Source organism: Mustela putorius, unplaced genomic scaffold (assembly GCF_011764305.1).
Source record: "Mustela putorius furo isolate JIRA1106 unplaced genomic scaffold, ASM1176430v1.1 tig00000129_pilon_pilon_pilon, whole genome shotgun sequence".
In the NCBI taxonomy this organism is placed as follows: domain Eukaryota; kingdom Metazoa; phylum Chordata; class Mammalia; order Carnivora; family Mustelidae; genus Mustela; species Mustela putorius.
This window is the reverse complement of record NW_025421290.1, coordinates 52,128,267-52,140,067: the sequence shown is the minus strand read 5'-3', so window position 1 is coordinate 52,140,067 and position 11,801 is coordinate 52,128,267. Positions and strand designations below refer to the sequence as shown.

The window sequence follows — 11,801 nt, the reverse complement described above, 5'->3', positions numbered from 1 at the left end:
AGGTCGCTACTGCCAGGCCCGGCCCCTGCCCCAGCCCCTGCCCCAGCCCCCTGTACCTTCCTGAGCGCCCAGCAGGGCCCAGCATGTACCCGGTATAGCAGGCAGAGGTTTAACGGCTAAAAATAACCCAAAAGCTCAAACTGCAATGTGGCCCTCCTGGGGACCCCGGCCTTGCCAGTTTCTAGGGTGCTGGCTCTGCAGGGGTGGCCCCCACCCCGGACCGCCCTGGTGCCCCTCCCTCCCAGCTCCCTCTGGCCCTTCGTGGGCTGCCCCCACTCTGCCTCTCCCTACACGCCCGTCCCAGGGAGGGTCACTGTCCTTCCTGCTCTCCCACTGAACTTGGACTCAGGCTTGTGTGTGATTAATCTGTGGTTTCCAGACCAGGTGTGGCCGAGGGGGTTTGGTGGGGAGGGGTCTGGGTGGGCTTGCCCTGTCCTAGCTCTGCAGGGGTGCCTCACGCGGGCTGTCCCAGTGATGTGGTGTGGACTCCGGGCTCTCCTGGCTCAGTGTGCCTCCCTCTCCAGGAAGTCCTTTTGGGTCTCCTCAGGCGGCACCCCGTTTCCTTTAATCTACCCATTCCTTACTGCTTTGGCCATGTTTTTTTAAAATCAGTTGGAAATCTAACTCTGACTGGATGGGCCGAGCGCTGGCAGAGGTCGGCCCCTGGCAGGTGGTCTCCGGGTGCACAGCCGTGCCCTCTGCCTAGTCGGGGCAGCCGGCTGTTGGGGGAGCGCCTGCCCGAGCCCTTCTGTAGCTGGTCCTTCCAGACGGGTCCCCGGCCCACCCCGGCCCAGCCGGGAGCAGCCAACACCACATCGAGTCCACGGAGACGAGGGGCGCGCGGCACCAGACTCCCTGCCCGTGGCTGTCACGAGGATGTCCTTGGTCTTTTTCCCATTTTAAATCGTCGTTCACTTACTGAGCGCAGATGACTTCATGAGGTCCTGATTCAAAGCCTGCGCAGGGGGGCTGGGGGGGGTCCTTCCTACTTTAGCTTCGCAGGAGCCCGTCACACCCTCCCTGCCAGCAGCTGGAGCCTTTCCTTTGTGCATTCCGGGCTCTGGATGGCCGGCGTGGGCCCTGCCCAGCCCCCATGTTTGCTCTCCGGGCACAGGGCCTGACTGGGACGCCTGCCAGGGGAGGTTTGCTGAGTGAGTGCGTCAGCCTGTAGCTCCATTTCCACAGGGTTGGGGGGCCCGTGGGTCGGCTGCTGTCCGAGGGAACCCCAAAGGCTGTGCCTCTGTCCTCCAGCCAGGAGCCCTCCCCTCCCCATGTGCAGTCTCTCTTCCGCAGGTTCCCCGTGGTCCAGACCCATCTTCCGCGTGCTGGGCCCTGTGAGGGTTAGGCCCCCGCAGGAGAGCGTCTCTGGGCTCCTGGGCTGATTCAGTGCTGGTTGGGGGACCCTGCTGACCCCAGCTAGCAGAGCCTGGACTCTTCTGTCCGCCTCCCCCTTGTACTGGCTAAGAGGTGGCCAAGTCCTTCTCCCAAAGCTGCTCAGGCCTGAATTGTCCCCCGCCTCCCTGGAGTGGCCCCTGGTTGCAGGAAGGGCGGGGCGAGTAGGGGGAGGGGCAGGTGGGTTTGGGAGTGGGGGGTGCGGAGGTCCGGGTGGGGCAGCATTGACGTCTGAAGCCACTGGCATGACCACCCCATGCAGACGAGTGTACGCCCACAGGCCGCATTCCAGAAGTCGGCCTGCCCTAGGGCCCTGTGGACGGCGGGCCGTGTGGCCCCGCGGTACAGCCCGGGAGCACCCGGGCCCGGATGCAGGCTCTGCGCGCATACGCTGCCAGGTCCTGGTCAGGAACCCTGGCCGCTTGGGGCCCCATGAGAGACCCGCCCAGGGCTGCGGGAGGGCTACCCAGCGTGAGTGGTGTGAACTCCTTTGAGCGGTGCCCTCTACTATGTTGTGGAGACTGGGGTAGGAGAGGAGGCGGGGGGAAGCAGCCCTCCGGTGACCTGGTGGGGACTGGCTGGCCACTGTAGACGGAGGGCTGAGGGGCTGGGGCTGGGGGAGTCCCGGAAGGCTCTTCTGGACAAGCCAAGGAGCAGGGCAAGGAGGCCGGGGAAGGGGCAGGGATGGGGGGACCTGCCTTCTGGGGAAAGATCCCCGGGGCTGGGGGGGCAGGGAGGCAGCGCCAAGCTGGCCGGAGCTGGTGTGGTTCGAGCTGAGGGTGGGAGTGTGCACGTGTGTGAGGGCGGGTCAGAGGTCAGCTTCTGGTTCTTGCCGTGGGGAGGTGGGGCCGTCACCCCACTGTCTGTCAGGAAGGCCCAGGAGACAGGGGCTTGCTTGTGCCTCTGGTCCCTCGTGGGCAGCTCAGCCAGGGCCTGGCCTTGTGGTTGGCCCCAGCGTGGGGACGTGGGTCCGTGTGTGCCGTGGGAAGCCCAGTGCGCAGTGTGGGGAGGAGCCCAGGCCCCTCCCGGGAAGGATGCTCGGAGCAGCGGGGCGTCCGGTGCAGGCTCGGTCCCGTCCGTGGTCTCGGGGCCCTGCCTGGCCCGTGTCGCCCTCTGCCCACAGATGGACACCCAGCATCTAAGGCGCTAAGAGCTCGCTCGAGGCCACAGAGAAGGCAGGTGCCCTGGCCCAGCTCGAAGCTCACACCTGCGTCCCCACCCTGCCGTTGGGCCCCGGCACCCCCCAGGCATGACTCCCACCCTCCCTCCCGTCGACCTGGTAGGCAGGTGAGGGGTCTCGGTTGTTCCTGACTTAGGGGACCTGAAGCCCCAGACGAGGGGCAGCACACAGGGAGGAAACCTAGGAGGGCCCGGAGCCCGCTCAGCTCTCAGGGGACCTTCTGCCCGAGCCAAGGACCTACTCGACGTCCCGGGCGGGAAGGTGGAGGCCCCTGGTCTGAGTCCCGGCTGCCGACCCAGGCCCAGTTGCTCCCACAGAAGGAAGTGCCCGCTGCGGTCTGGGATTTCGGGCCCTGGACCGGCCCCAGCCCATGGCCTGGGGCAAAGGAACAGAAACTCCCTGAGCTCAGTGTCTGCGCAGTCCGGAGGGGCGGGACCAGGGGAGCTCTAACGCAGGCTCCTTTCCACACCCCAGGTGAGTGTGGGTCCATGTGCACCCTTGTCTGGGGGTGGGTCCGCACCACGGCCTGGCAGGCTGCGGAGAGGAAGCGACGTTGGGGTGACGGGGAGAAGGCACGCCCAGCGGTCCCGGGGCTTCCGCAGGGGGAGAGCTGCCCCTGAGCTCTGAGCGAGGAATGGGTTCTGAGTTGAGGGGTCTGGGGCTTGTGTCCCCAGGGGCCATCCTGGGGCAGGTCTGCCGTGTGGGATCCAGCTGGCGTTTCCCCTGGAGGAAGCTGGTCTGTCTGGTTCCTGCCGCATTCCACACTGACCTCTGCTCCTGGAAACTTCTCTGCTTCTTTTCCCTCCTAGCGCTCCCCTCCCCCCGCGCTCTGCTCTCCCCAGTCCCTGAGAACCAGGGCCGCCCAGCCCCCGCCCCTCCCCTGCGCTCCTCCCCACATCTCCCCACCCCGACTCCGGGGGAGCCCAGAACACACGGTCCTCCTGCTGCCCAGGGGTGCTGACGTCAGTGGGGGGGGTGGGAAGCGAGAGGCTTCGCAGCTGGGGCTGTATGGGGTCAGCCCAGGTTGGGGGACGGGCAGCCCTTCCCCACCCAGGCCTGGGGAGTGGGTGTGGGGGGGCCGAGATCCTGCAGACCCTCTGCTCAGCGTCTTCCCGGGAGGAGTGGCCTGGTGGGGGGCCCCGGGCTCCGGGGCGGGGGAGGGCAGGCTGCAGGCTGCTGTGTGGGGCTGAGGAAGCAGCTGCGCTCTGAGTCATCCTCCGGAAAACCAAGGAGGCGGTTTCCATCACCATCTGCCTCCTTGGGAAGAGGAGGAGGAGGAGCCGCTGGGGGAGGAGATGGCACGCCTCACCTCGGCCTTTCCTGGGCCTGCACTGGGCGTGGGTCTTTCCCAAAACGGCTCTCACCTCAGCCCCCACAGGGCCCTCTGATCAGTGGGGAGGAGTGTCCGATGCTCCCATCGCCAAATGGGCCACCTCTGGGGTGGGGGGGCCTTGCCAAGGGGCTTCTCCGGGATTCCCCCTGGGGACTCCCCTACCCCAGTCCAGGAACCCCAGAATCTGCAGGACTGCCTGAGCTTAGCACAGCGCAGGGGAACCCGGTACCAGGCCCCCTCCCCCAAGTATTGTAGTGCTGCAGACCCCTGTCCCCCTGGGCCCTGGGAACCTCGGTGGCAGCTGTGGGAGGGGCCGTCCCCCAGGGGGAATTCTGCAGGGGTTTGGACAGGTTCTGGCCCTCCTCTGGCCCCTGGGGTCACCTTCCTGGTCCTTGGGGCAGGGGTGGGTGGAGAGGGTGCCCCCTCTGACCGGGGCCACCCCCTAGGCTGCCCTGCCTTCCCACTTGCCTGCAGTTAGGTCAGTCTCCCCCGTCTTGTTATGTGGGTGGGACACCTGAGGCCCCGGAGGGGAAGGGGCTCCTGGCCCCCTAGTCTCGCTGTGGATCCCTCCCAGCTGGCCTCTGGAGTATGGAATGGAGGCTCCACCCTGGCAGTGACGTCTTGTGCTGGGATGAACGTTTGTACCAACGTGCAGCACGGGGAGCTGACCTCGACCTGCCCTCCCCTGCATGCCGCCTTGAGCCGATGTGCGGTGGGTGCCCCCCCACCCCCCCACTGCGCCCTGGCTTCCCGGCTGTGCTCTATTTCTTTCTGGGTTTCAGGCTCCTTGTCTAAGATGGGGCTGGCGGGGCAGGGAGTGTGCTGGGTGATCGCGCTCTGCCCCCCACACATCAGAGTCGGCAGGAAGCCACCGAACGGAGGGGCATGGCGCCCTGGCCCCTGAGCGCTGGTGCGGGTGCCCATGGTGCCAGGCCCAGTCCCGGCGAGGGCCGGCCCTGCCGCCCTGTGTGGTGTGGTTCAGAGATGCGGACGTAAGCGGGAGACTTTTCGTTGCAAGACACCCAACCTGAAGGAGGCAAGGAGAGAAAGCGGGATTGTCTCCCCAAACTCCCACGGAGGTGGGAGGGGCTCTCCCCAGCTGCTGTGTCGGTGTCGCCCCGTCCCGGGTCTGCTTTGCACAATTCCCCACCCTGCCGTTCCTGCCAACAGCTCGCGGCTCCTTGTCCGGGGGCCTTGCAGGAAGGGCCGTGTTGACGATGACGGGCTCCCCACCCCGGGAGATGCCCCCCCCCCAGACAGTCTCTGTGACGAGCGGAGGGGGTGCCAGGAGTCTGTGGGCTGCTTCCCTCAAGGCCTGGTTCAACAAGGGGGTGGCTCTCCAAAAGAGAAGAGCTGGCCAGCGGGATCTCTGCGGGTGTTGTGGGCCTGCCGATCGGAGCCCCTTTCCTATAGAAGCAGGTGGACCTCTCTAGAAAGATGTGGTTCCCGCGGCTCAGGACTCCTGGGTGGGGGAGGTCTCTCCGACTGGACGTCCTCACTGAAGAAGGCTCTGCATGGCAGCCGGGAGAGGCTGGCACGCGTGGCTGTGGGCAGGGGGGTGGTCAGCTGTCTGAGAACAGCTCCTTGGTGCTAGGAATGGAGAGGCTACCTTTTAGGTGAAATCAGGTATGGGCTGGGAAGGTTTTGAAGCCTGGAGGCAGATTCCCTCCTTCCCATGTCAAGGACATATGGCCCCTGCCCCAGCACACTGGGCTTCCTCCTGCTGGGGCACAGCAGAGCATTTCCATTTAATGGACACAGAAGCCGAGCAGATTAATCCCAGACACGGTAAGATGCGTCCGAGCTGGGGTGGGGTCTTCCTAGCAGCAGGCACTTCCTTTGCTTCACCCTGGCTCAGTCACGGATACTTAAGGCTGTTTGGTGTTCAAACCATTCCAGCATCCAGTACCCAAGCATGCGTCCATCCACCCATCCGATATCTCCTGAAAGCCTGCCTTGTGCTGGGTGCAGGGTTGGTACTTGTTAAACCAAGTAGGCAAAAGCACAGCAATGCGCTTGAGCAGGGGTGTCAGGTTTAGCAAATATAGATACAGGGTATCTAATACATTTGAAGTTCAGATAAGAAGTGAATCCCATTTTGGTGTAACTATGTATCTGTCCCAGATACCGCATGGGGCACACTTAGGCTGAAACTTACTTGTTGTCTGAAATTCAGATTTACCTGAATTATTCAGATTTATCCAATTTATTCTGAATTAAACACAGAGTTTATTCTGCATTATCTGGTAACCCTGCCCCGGCCAGCTGGCGAGATGACGGGTGACAGACACACCCACACTCCACCCGAAAGATCTAACTTAATCCTTATCAAAATCTATGAATCGGGGATATTATCTCTGTTTTAAAATTGTAAATACAGAAACTCAGAGACATGAAGAGACTTGCTCAAGGTTGCTCAGCTAGTGATGGCTAAACTAGAAGCAGAAAATAAAGGTTTTTTCCAATGTTTGGTATTAAAAATATCAAGTAAGGTGAACAATTTACAGAAGAGTCTGTAGAAGTCATTTTAAATTCGACCTCTAAGAAACGACCGTTGTTAAGTTGTTAAACCTTGCTCCGGACATCCTGCTCGGCAGGTGTGACGTGGAGAGGACGGTGCAAGTCACTGGAAAGCCGACAGGGATAAGCCTGCCAGGCTTCACCCTAACACCAAACTTCAAATTTATCTCATCTGGGTTTAAATGGAAGGAACTGGTGAGTTTCAGGAACTGTTTCTTCACTACGAAGGCGACTGGCTCTGAACGGAGCTCTCCAGACTGAAGGACACAGATACAGAGCGCACGGGGATGGTGGTCCTGTCTCTGCCGCTGTGGTGGAGGCCCCCCGAGTCCGCGTGCACACAGGGTCGGGCACCCTCCCCGCTTCTTCCTCGCTCTGCTTCCCGAATGTGCGGGTCCGGGGCTTTGGCCCAGCTCGTGTTCCCTGAAGTAGAATGTGCGCTGACAAGCGCCTCTGATGCCACCATCTGAACCACCCTGTGACCCACATGCAGATGGAGGCGACCATCCTCAGGTCCTGTCCCCGAGCTCCCCTCATTCCTCCTCCCTCCCACACCCCCACCCGAGGATACCGGAGATTTGTCTCTGGGGCTTTGGTGTTTCTGGAAGTGGAGCCTCCCATGTGAGGTCCCTGGCGTCTGCGTACTCAGTGCAGTGAGAGGTCTGAGGGGGGCTCCTGTCTTGTCTGCGTCATCCAGCGGGCGGACGCCCCTCATTCATTCACCCGAGTTACTACTGATGGAAGGGCTTCGGCTTTCGGCTTCTGTGTTGCCCTGAGCATTCTAGTAGGTGTTTGGGGACACGCACACACTCGTTTCTGCTGGATAAGTCTTAGGTGTGTATCTGCGTGTGTTCGACTTTCACAGACGCTGCCCGACACGTTTCCAAAGCGGCTGTGCCAGCGTTCACGGTCACCAGCGAAGCGCGCGAGCTCCAACTACTCTAATCCTTGCTGATAACAGGAAGGTTTCGTGTTTTCCGTGTTGGTCCTTCTGTGGGTTTGTGGTATGATGTTGGGCTTTTAATCTGCTTTTCCATGCTGGTTAGTGAAACGGGCACCGTTACACGTTTGCGGATCTCTGGACGCTCCTCCTTTGTGATGTTCAAGTCTGTTTGACCATTTTCCTGTGGAGTTGTCTGTCTTTTTCTTTTTGATTTGTAGGAGTTCTTTAGATATCTGTACATTCCGGACGTAAGTCTTGGATGCTTTGTTGCACGTTCATATTGCAAACGCCTGCCGCCTGCTCTTTCTGCTCTGGTTGTGGTGTCCGCAGTTTTCCTCGTGTTTCAAGCTCGGTGAAGTGTTGAGAGCGCTGTCGTGCACGTGTGTCTTTGCTTCAGTTTGTGCACAGATGTCGTCCTGTCCGGACTTCTTCACGTCTTCCTACAGTTTCCCATCCACGCCTGGATCATTTCCTTTAGCGTCTCTTCCGGTATTCCTCTTAGCAAAGGGCCAGGGAAGACAGGTTCTCTGTGTCTCACCTTCTTCTCGGGATGGTGTTTTTGGCTGATCTTTCCCCCACTGTGTGCTCGCTGAGGAGCTCTTCCTTTGTCTTCTGGCTTCTCCTGGGTGTTGTCCCATGTCCTGCCACTTTGCGTGTCTAGTGATTTGTGGTTGTGTCCTGCACATTGTGACCGGTACGTTGTAGGGGCTCTGTTGGGTTCACTTTCAGAGCATTCATTTTTTTTGTTTGTTTGTTTTATTGAGGGGTTAGCGGAACTGGACTCTAACCGTGAACAGTCTCCGCTTTGCATAAAATCTCTGTGCTGTCAACAGAGCTGCTCGGAGTCTGTCCTGTGCAAACACACCTCACAGATCAGCCAGGAGTTGAGCAGAACCCATCATGAACATTCAGGGCTCCCTTCCTGGGGTCGTACCTCCCTTTCCAATTGCGGCAGTCACCCCCAACGCCGTCCTCTGATTCTTCAAGCAGGCAAGCCTGCCCTCGGACACAGAGGCACAAACATGGGACGCTCACCCAGCGAGCACGGACTCCTGAGTGTCTGTGTCCTCCAGCGTCGGTCTGGGTTTGGCTCTCCTCCACTCTGTTGGACAGTTATCCTTACATCCAGTGACTGTGGATGTCCCCACACTGGAGCTGGTCCAGTTGGAGCCACTTGGCCATTGCTGGGAGCAGCCCTCGGGCTGCTGGGATGGAGGAGGTCTGGGTCCCACAGCACAGTCAGGAAGGACGAGCTGGATTGCAGTGTTATTTGGTGTGACTCGGTCTTGCTCTGGCTAGCTGTGGTTCGGGGACTGGTCTCACCAGAGAGAGCTGGCAAGGCCCAGCCTCTCACTGGATACCACACCAAGATTTCCCTGCACCACATGTTTTGGGGTAGGTGGAGCCAACGGTGTGTCTGAGGACCCTGAAGCCTCCGGTTTTGTCGCCGCTGTCCCTGTGGCTGTGGGAAGCTCCTCTGGGTTCTGTTCCTGTCACTGTGGCTCCCCATCTGGACCAGTCCGGTCTTTGGCCCAGTGCTGGCACTGACGAACACCCTGGGCAGCAGGATGGCCACGCTTGTTGGCTGTGTGGGTGTCCTCTCTTGGGGCTGGGTCTCCACAGCCCCGCAGCTCTCTGAGACGTAGCTGTGAGGCCCTAGTGTGCGGCCCCCTTTGGTCGCCAACAGGAGTGATGTCTCCCACGGGGGACCCACCCCTTCCGGCCCCTCCAGGCCCAGCACCGCCAGCCTCCCCAGGAATAAAGACCAATGAGAGGCGGGACCAGAAAGTCTATTGAAATCACTGCTTTCCACATGGCATTAAAAAAAAATTTCAAATTTTAAAACATGAGTGCATTTTGTCCCAGGGATACCAATCCTGCGACTTAGGTCAAGAGGAAGATTTAGCATATACACAGGCTTCGAGCTCCTGGTGTGGATGGCAGTTTACAACGTCGGAAGGAAAACCCCAGAAACAGTGAATTCTCAATGGTAGGGAACTTGTTGAAGAAGCATTCGGTTTATGCATACAGTAATAAGTCACATGGTCACTTAAGAATATTGGGTGAGAGTTGGTGGAAACAGGATCATGTTCTGGGGCTGACAGAGTCAGCAGAAGCCACGGTGGTGTCGATAGTGCCTTTCTGTACACGTCAGCTTCCTCGTGTTCACTATGGCCTGGCTGCCCTGTTTCCGGTCTTTCCTTTTTTTCTTTTTAAGATTTTTATTTATTTCTTTGACAGAGACATAGTGAGAGACGGAACACAAGCAGGGGGAGCAGGAGAGGGCAGGCTCCCACGCAGCAGGGAGCCCCACGCGGGGCTCGATCCCGGGACCTGAGCGGACAACCAGCTGAACCAGTCGGGTTTCCCTACTTCCTAAGTCTTTCGTGGACTGGGTTTCTGAGGTACGGTTTGCGCGCAGTGAAGCGTATGGCCGAAGCGTGCAGGACGATGAGGCGGACAGACAGAGCCGTGGGACCCACACCCAGAACAGGACGGGAGAATGTCCACCTCTTCACGGCCTCCTCCGGGCGGCTCTCTGGTCTCCAGGGTGTCGTGGATGACAAATCGGTCAGAGGAACGTTTCCAGGCGAACAGACAGACGCAGGGTTCTAAGAGGCGAGCCCGGCTCCCTCAGTCGCAGAGGCGGGGCCCAGGGGAGGGGGCCCAGGTGGAAATCCAGGCCCTGCTCCAGGGGCTCCGCAGCAGCCCAGCCGCCTTGGGGAGCGCTCGGCTGCCCGAAGCTGCCCTTCCTCTAGCAGAGGCCTCTGTCCTGGGACGTCCCTGCCCGCAATGCGGTGGGAGGGCGAAGGGGCTGCACTGCAGGTGGGGACACACGGTGTTGGGCATTCTCGGGACCCAGCCGGGCTCCGTGGCTGTGGGTGACGCGTCCGACCGGCAAGGATGGATTTGGGGAACCAGAACAACCCAGCCAGAGCCCGTGGGAAGCCTGGGGCACCGAGGTTCTTGAACAGGGTGGCCTGCGGGAGGAGCGGGGCGCCGGGAGGCAGGGAGGGGCGAGTGGGGGGGCCGGCCCCAGGGCGAGGCTGGAGGGGTGGACGCACCTGCGGGTAGGCGGGCTGTTGGGAGCAGGTTGGCAGTGGCTCCGGCAAGCACCCCCACCCGCCGCCTCCAGGCCCAGGGTCAGCAGTTCGGGGCCGTGGTGGGTGGGACCGGGGCTGAAGGCGACACGCCCGCCAGGGGGCTTGCTAGGAGCACCTACGGGGGAGACGCTCTGACACCAGGTCCCGCGCCCCAGCCGGGTGTCCCACGAGCGCCCCCAGTTCTGACACGCCCACGGGAGCCGGCCTCCGACGGGGGAGGGAGCAGGCCAGTGGAGGACAAAGCACCAGTGGACCCCCTCCCGCCCCGGGACCTCCCTCCGCCCGCCGGCAGATGGGACAGTGGGACGTTCCCAGGCGCTCCTGCTGCGAATGGCTCCCGGACAGAGATCTCAGTCCCCCAGGACGGGAGTCTCCCTCACGCACCATCGCCTCAGCAGTTTCCACGGGAAAAGCCTCCTTAGCAATAGCCTAAGACCCAGAGACCCACAGCTCAGTTTCCTGGAGCCCCGACCCGCCACCCCTGCAGGAAGCTCCCACTGACTCAACGTCGTGCTTTGCTGGAGGGCACCGTGGCCGGGCCTCCCGTCTCCCCAGAGTCCTCTTGAGCGGATCAAAGTCCTTTCGGACGGCTCCCGTGCCCGGACCGCCCCCAGCGCCCACGCGGATCATCAGCCCCGCTCACAGCCCCCGCGCCCTTGCCCTCTCTGTCCACGGGGCCTGTCTTGTGCTTGCATAAAATCACCTTCTTGCACTAAAGATGTCTCCAGAATTCTTTCTTGGCCGTGGGCTCCAGCCCTCAGCCGCATCCCCTACTGCATTAAGACCCGGCAGGCGAGCGCTCTGTCCCTCTCGACGGCTCCTCCCCACTGAAGATGCCGGTGGCCGTGGCCCCGATCACCTGTGCTTCTGACCCCCTGACTACGGACGCGACTCAGGAAACACTACAACTCAACTGTGAACACAACCCGCAGAGGTGTGTAGGGCGAGGGCGGGGAAGAGGTGGAGTCCCCGTGCCCTGAGCTCAGCACTCTCCCCGAGTCTCCAACAGTTCGACAGCTGGAAGCTCTTGGACCCCAACCCCGTCCTTTTTGGCTTTTTACAAATGCTTCCTTAGGCAGACACGATTGATTACATCATTGGCCGTTGGTGATGGATTGAACCCCCCCTGCCTGTCTCCCCTCCCAGAGGTCATGGGGTGAGACCGGATGTTCCAGCCCTGGCTGGGTCCCTGGCCTCCAGCCTCATCCCAGGGGCTTTCCAACGTCACCTCATCATGGTACAGCAGACACGTTGAGGGCTCACCCCACTACGCCGACCTGCGCTTCTTGGGACAGATGGCGGGTGGCGGAGTGGGGGGCACATCGCCGG

At 61.2% G+C, this 11,801-nt stretch overlaps 1 long non-coding RNA gene across 1 annotated transcript; it reads left to right on the top strand.

The window, feature by feature from the left end:
* The first annotated feature begins 266 nt into the window (after positions 1 to 266).
* LOC106006019 lies at positions 267 to 9,832 on the top strand. The gene is made up of 2 exons (XR_006605031.1): positions 267 to 9,358; positions 9,610 to 9,832. It is a non-coding gene; the product is annotated as an uncharacterized LOC106006019 (long non-coding RNA).
* Positions 9,833 to 11,801: the final 1,969 nt, after the last annotated feature.